The following is a 6,919-nucleotide window of genomic DNA, read 5'->3' as shown; positions in this document are numbered from 1 at the left end:
CCTCAAGTTGTAACCATGTGGCTCGTTGGTCTAGGGGTATGATTCTCGCTTAGGGTGCGAGAGGTCCCGGGTTCAAATCCCGGACGAGCCCTATTTTGCTATTTTATTAGTAAACACTGGGTACCATTTACAAGTGTCCTGGGAAGATGTGCTTTGGCAATGCTAACATGTATGTGGTCCTGCCAATAAAGCTAATTTGAATGTGGAGTCCTCTCCTCCTTGGGTGTAGTTCTCACTATAAGGTGTACATCTATTGACCAGCAACATGCTCTGCCTATACATCCCCACTTTTCACTGTGTATAATACTAGAGCCTGTTTAACCACTTCAGCCCCGGAAAGATTTACCCCCTTAATGACCAGGCCATTTTTTGCGATACAGCACTGCGTCATTTAACTGACAATTGCGGTCGTGCGATGCTGTACCCAAACAAAATTGATGTCCTTTTTTCCCCACAAATAGAGCTGTCTTTTGGTGGTATTTGATCACCTCTGCTATTTTTATTTTTGTGCAGTTTTGAAAAACAAAAAAATGTTTTTACTTTTTACCATATTAAAAATCCCCCCCAAAAATAGTAAAAAAACTAATTTCTTCCTCAGTTTGGGCCAATATGTATTCTACATATTTTTGGTAAAAAAAAAAAAAAAATCCCAAGTGTCTACAAAATGGGGGATAGATTTATGGCATTTTTATTATTTTTCTTTTTTTTTTGATCTGTGATTTTTAGCGCAACTGCGACATTGCGGCGGACAGCTTGGAGACTTATGACACTTTTGGGACCAATGACATTTATACAGCGATCAGTGCTATAAATATGGACTGATTACTGTATAAATGACACTGGCAGGGAAGGGGTTAACACTAGGGGCAATCAAAGGGTTACATTTTCCCTAGGGAGGTGCTTTCTAACTGGGGGGGAGTGGACTGACTGAGTACAGAGAGATCGCTGTTCCTGATCACTAGGAACAGACGATTTCACTGTACTCCCCTGATAGAACGGCATCTGCTTTGTTTACACTGGCAGATCCCTGTTCTGCCTCTCTGTGGAGCAATCTCGTGGGGGGGGGGGGGGACATCGAGTCTGCCAGACCTGTAGATTGGCTTCCCCGCCAGCAAATGGGCAGGCACCAACAAATTACCATGTACACACCCAACATACAATGATGGCGATTCGTGCAGGAGAGCCAACCTGCCGCAGTACAACTGCGGCGGCTGGTCAGGAATCGGTTAAAGCGGAGTTCTGCCCAAAAGTGGAGCCTCTGCTTATCTGCCCCCCCCCGGTGCCACATTTGGCACCTTTCAGGGGGTAGGGGGGTGGATAGCTTCTGACTTTTAATTTTATCATGGGGGGCGGAACTCATCTTTACCACTTCCATACTGGGACAATTCTGACAATCCTCTCCTACATGTAAAAAAAAAAAAGAAAAATCATATTATTTTCCTAGAAAATTACTTGGAACCCCCAAACATTTTATATATATATATATACACACAGCACCCCATATTGACAGAAAAACAGAATTGTTGACATTTTTGCAGATTTATTAAAAAAGAAAAGATGAAATATCACATGGTCCTAAGTATTCAGACCTTTGCTGTGACACTCATATATTTTATATTTAATTCAGGTGCTGTACATTTCTTCTGATCATCCTTGAGATGGGTCTACACCTTCATTTGAGTCCAGCTGTGTTTGATTATACTGATTGGACTTGATTAGGAAAGCCACACACCTGTCTGTATAAGACCTTACAGCTCACAGTGCATGTCAGAGCAAATGAGAATCATGAGGTCAAAGGAACTGCCTGAAGAGCTCAGAGACAGAATTGTGGCAAGGCATAGATCTGGCCAAGGTTACAAAAACATTTCTGCTGCACTTAAGGTTCTTAAGAGCACAGTGGCCTCCATAAATGGAAGATGTTTGGGACAACCAGAACCCTTCCTAGAGCTGGCCGTTCGGCCAAACTGAGCTATCGGGGGAGAAGAGCCTTGGAGAGAGAGGTAAAGAAGAACCCAAAGATCACTGTGGCTGAGCTCCAGAGATGCAGTCGGGAGATGGGAGAAAGTTGTAGAAAGTCAACCATCAATGCAGCCCTCCACCAGTCGGGGCTTTATGGCAGAGTGGCCCGACGGAAGCCTCTGCAAGACACATGAAAGCCCGCATGGAGTTTGCTAAAAAACACCTGAAGGACTCCAAGATGGTGAGAAATAAGATTCTTTGGTCTGATGAGGCCAAGATAGAACTTTTTGGCCTTAATTCTAAGCGGTACGTGTGGAGAAAACCAGGCACTGCTCATCACCTGTCCAATACAGTCCCAACAGTGAAGCATGGTGGTGGCAGCATCATGCTGTGGGGGTGTTTTTCAGCTGCAGGGACAGGACGACTGGTTGCAATAGAGGGAAAGATGAATGCAGCCAAGTACAGGGATGTCCTGGACGAAAACCTTCTCCAGAGTGCTCAGAACCTCAGACTGGGCCGAAGGTTTACCTTCCAACAAAACAATGACCCTAAGCACACAGCTAAAATAACAAAGGAGTGGCTTCACAACAACTCCGTGACTGTTCTGGAATGGCCCAACCAGAGCCCTGACTTAAACCAAATTGAGCATCTCTGGAGAGACCTAAAATGGCTGTCCACCAATGTTTACCATCCAACCTGACAGAACTGGAGAGGATCTGCAAGGAGGAATGGCAGAGGATCCCCAAATCCAGGTGTGAAAAACTTGTTGCTTCTTTCCCAAAAAAGACTCATGGCTGTATTAGATCAAAAGGGTGCTTCTACTAAATATTGAGCAAAGGGTCTGAATACTTAGGACTATGTGATATTTCAGTTTTTCTTTTTTAATAAATCTGCAAAAATGTCAACAATTCTGTGTTTTTCTTTCAATATGGGGTGCTGTGTGTACATTAATGAGGAAAAAAATGAACTTAAATGATTTTAGCAAATGGCTGCAATATAACAAAGAGTGAAAAATGTAAGGGGGTCTGAATACTTTCTGTCCCCACTGTATATTGCGCATTCAGTCCCTGCCCTCAAGGAACTTCCAATCTAAGGTCCCTAACTTATATTAATACATACACATACTAGGGCCAATTTAGACAGGAGCCAAATAATCTCCCAGCCAGTGGCGTATTTAGGTTTTGTGCTGCCCTAGGCCTGACTAAACTCATGCACCCCCTAATTTAAATATGACCCACCCCTTCCTGTCAAGGCCACACCCCTTGCCATTTAAGACCCGCCCAGAAAACGTTTGATTGGGGACACTAGTGCTGAGGGCCGGGGGGGGGGGGGGGGCGGCAATGGATTCCCTTAATTTGCATAGATTTCCTCTCACTTCCTGTTTGGCTATGGAGCAGGAAGTGAAAGGAAATCTCTGCAATGGGACAGGGATGGTAAAAAAATAAACTGACAGGGGCTATAACCCTCCCTTATTCTATCCAAAATGAAAAAAAAAAAGTGTTGCCTATAGTTCTACTTTAAGCACAAATTTCTGATAATTTTATGGAGAGCACTAAGAAAATATAACCATGCCAATGGTGCAGCAGAAAACATATAGCACAGTGAGGAAGGTTTGTGGTCCAGGATGATGGGACAGTCAAAATTAGAAGCTGCTCCCTCCCCCCACAGTTGAGGAATGTCGGCATCCCGCATACTGGAAGCAGTGCGGCCGCTTTATGGGGGCGCTAGACTAATTTGCCTCTCAGCCCAGTCCGCCACATAAGACTAGCGCTAACAGCGCAAGCCGGCGGGGACTCTTTCTGTGCTGCCCTCCTGTAAAGTGCTGCCCTAGGCCTGGGCCTTGTTGGCCTAGGCCAGGATACAGCGTTGCTCCCAGCATGTCTTTGGAGTGTGGGACGAAACCAGAGTACCCAGAGGAAACCCACACAGGCACCGGGAGAACATGTAAACTCCAGGCAGGTAGTGCCATGGTTGGAATTCAAATTTTAGACAAAACGTATTTTTTTTCTTTTTTATAGAAGAGTATGGGACAGTTTTAACTGTTGGAAGTGCAGCATATACTACGCGCTCCAAACTATAGATGGTGCTATATTGATATACAGGTGTCTATCTGTTTATATATGCATGCATATTCTTCAAAAGAAGAACGTTTTTTTTTTTCTCTGCTATCTCCTGTAATGCTGTTCTCCTATTCAACTAAAGCTGAATTCTACATTCCTCAAGATCTCAGTGCTTCATCACACAACCAACGGGTTATTGGCCTAGGCACTAAACAGAATACTACAAGCGGGATAGTGCTATATCTAAGCTGCTGAAAAATGGCAAGTTGCTCAGATGAGAGGTTTGCAATCACAAAGCTCAACAATACCAACTTCCAGCTGTGGAAGTTCAAGCTGGAAATGGTAAGCAAAGATGACTCGTGGCAGGTACTGAATACAGACAGACCCATTAATGGACTCATGGAAGAATGGGAAAGCAAAAGCAATCATAATTCTGCTAGTGGAAGATGATCAGCTTATCCACATAAAGAAAAAAAAAAAAGAAACTATAGCTAAAGGTATATTGATCGCACTACAAAAACTGCATGAGCATTCAAACCTAAACAGTAAACTATATCTGCTACGTAAGCTATAAAAGATGTGGCTAGAAAAAGACAAGGAAATGTGTGAACATGTGAATGCCAAACTAAATATCATAGAAGAACTATGTGCTATTAAAAACAACCATAATGAATTGATGAATATAACAGAAGGAAGGCAAATATGCAGAGGAAGCTCTTTAATTAGGCAAATTAGGCAGCCGCCAAAGGCCTCACAGGGGCCTTGCTGCCGCCTAATTTACCTGTGCTCAGGCTGGGTTCATACTGGTGCGACACGACAGCCGTCCTACTTTGGATCCGACTTTGACCTGCGACATAAAGCCGGCATGTGTCCGACTTTCAATGAACGGGGATCTGAGTTGGATCCCCGCCAATGCCTGGCACTGTGTTTGGTATGAATCTTGAGGGAGAACTCCGTGCCAAATTTTAAATAAAAAACCGGCATGGGTCCCCCCCCAAATCCATACCAGACCCTTATCCGAGCACACAGTCCGGCCGGTCAGGAATGGGGGTGGGGACGAGCGAGCCCACCTGAACCGTACCAGGCCGCATGTCCTCAACATGGGGGGGTGGGTGCTTTTGGGCAGGGGGGTGCCCTGCGGCCCCCCCGCCCCAAAGCACCTTGTCCCCGTGTTAATGAGGACAAGGGCCTCTTCCCGACAACCCTGGCCGTTGGTTGTCGGGGGTCTGCGGGCGGGGGGCTTATCAGAATCCGGAAGCCCCCTTTAATAAGGGGGCCCCCAGATCCTGGCCCCCCACCCTTTGTGAATGAGTATGGGGTACATCGTACCCCTACCCATTCACCTAGGGAAAAAAGTATCAATGAAGAAACACAGTACACAGGTTTTTAAAGTAATTAATTAGGCAGCTCCGGGGTCTTCTTCCAACTTCGGGGGTCTTCTTCTGACTTTGGGGTCTTCTTCCGACTTCGGGGGTCTCTCCGGCGTCTCCTCCCGGTGTCCTGATCTGCTGGCTCCACCGCTATCTTCTGCGGCTGTTTTGCTAGCGGTGGCCCGGACTTCTGCCTTCTGCCTTCTGCCTTCTTGTCCTCTTCCCTCTTCTCTTCCAGAGATGTTGACACGGCGCTCTCTCCAGCTGGAATGCTCTCTGAGCGCTCCGCAATGAACTTATATAGGCGGTGACCCCACCCCCCTTATGACGGCACAGTCCCAGCATTCCCCGGGACTGTCATGTCATAGGGGGCGGGGTCACCGCCTATATAAGTCATAGCGGAGCGCACAGACAGCATTACAGCCGGAGAGAGCGTCGTGTCAACATCTCTGGAAGAGAAGAGGGAAGAAGACGATCCAGATGTCCGGGCCACCGCTAGCAAAAGAGCGACAGAAGATAGCCGAGAAGCCGGCAGAAGATCCAGACCCTGGGAGAAGAAGCCGGAGAGACCCCCGGAGTCGGAAGAAGACCCCCGAAGTCGGAAGAAGACCCCGGAGCTGCCTAATAAATTACTTTAAAAACCTGTGTACTGTGTTTTTTCATTGACACTTTTTTCCCTAGGTGCATGGGTAGGGGTACGATGTACCCCATACTCATTCACAAAGGGTGGGGGGCTGGGATCTGGGGGTCCCCCTATTAAAGGGGGCTCCCGGATTCCGATAAGCTCCCCGCCCGCAGACCCCGACAACCAATGGCCAGGGTTGTCGGGATAAGGCCCTTGTCCTCATCAACATGGGGACAAGGTGCTTTGGGGTGGGGGGGCCGCAGGGCTCCCCCTGCCCCAAAGCACCCATCCACCCATGTTGAGGGCATGCGGCCTGGTACGGTTCAGGAGGGGGGGTGCTCGCTCGTCCCCACCCCATTCCTGACCGGCCGGGCTGCGTGCTCGGATAAGTGTCTGGTATGGATTTGGGGGGAACCCGCCCGCCATTTTTTTGGCGTAGGGGGTTCCTCTTAAGATCCATACCAAACCCAAGGGTCTGGTATGCTCTTGGAGGGGGAACCCATGCTGGTTTTTTATTTAAAATTTGGCGCAAAGTTCCCCCTCATCTGAGCACAAGTCGCATGCCGAAGTTGGATCATGCGAGACAGCGATCTGACATTGGTTCGACTTCAATGATAGTCAATGGGCTGAAGTAGGATCAAAGTCGGACCAAAGTAGTACAGGGAGCATTTTTAAAGTCGGAACGACTTGTGTCGGACCAGTTAGGACGGCTCCCATAGGGAAACATTGAATTTCACACGTCATGCAACATGAGCTCCCAGTGTCGGAGCGTTTCTCGGACCAGTGTGAACCCAGCCTCAATCACTAATGTGGACTGACCAACTGGCTCCAGGTGCCATCTGTAAAAGGCGTGCGGGCAGCCATAGGACACACCAGGCAAGTCCATGCGGGGTCCTAATGCAGCT

The 6,919-nt window shown here is 47.4% G+C and overlaps 1 non-coding gene across 1 annotated transcript; it reads left to right on the top strand.

Annotated features, from left to right (window-relative positions):
• The first annotated feature begins 19 nt into the window (after positions 1-19).
• TRNAP-AGG (transfer RNA proline (anticodon AGG)) lies at positions 20-91 on the top strand. Its single transcript has one exon. It is a non-coding gene; the product is annotated as a tRNA-Pro (tRNA).
• Positions 92-6,919: the final 6,828 nt, after the last annotated feature.

The sequence above is a fragment of the Aquarana catesbeiana genome, linkage group LG03 (assembly GCF_042186555.1).
Source record: "Aquarana catesbeiana isolate 2022-GZ linkage group LG03, ASM4218655v1, whole genome shotgun sequence".
In the NCBI taxonomy this organism is placed as follows: domain Eukaryota; kingdom Metazoa; phylum Chordata; class Amphibia; order Anura; family Ranidae; genus Aquarana; species Aquarana catesbeiana.
Note: the sequence above shows the minus strand (reverse complement) of the source record. Positions and strands in the feature narration are given on the sequence as shown.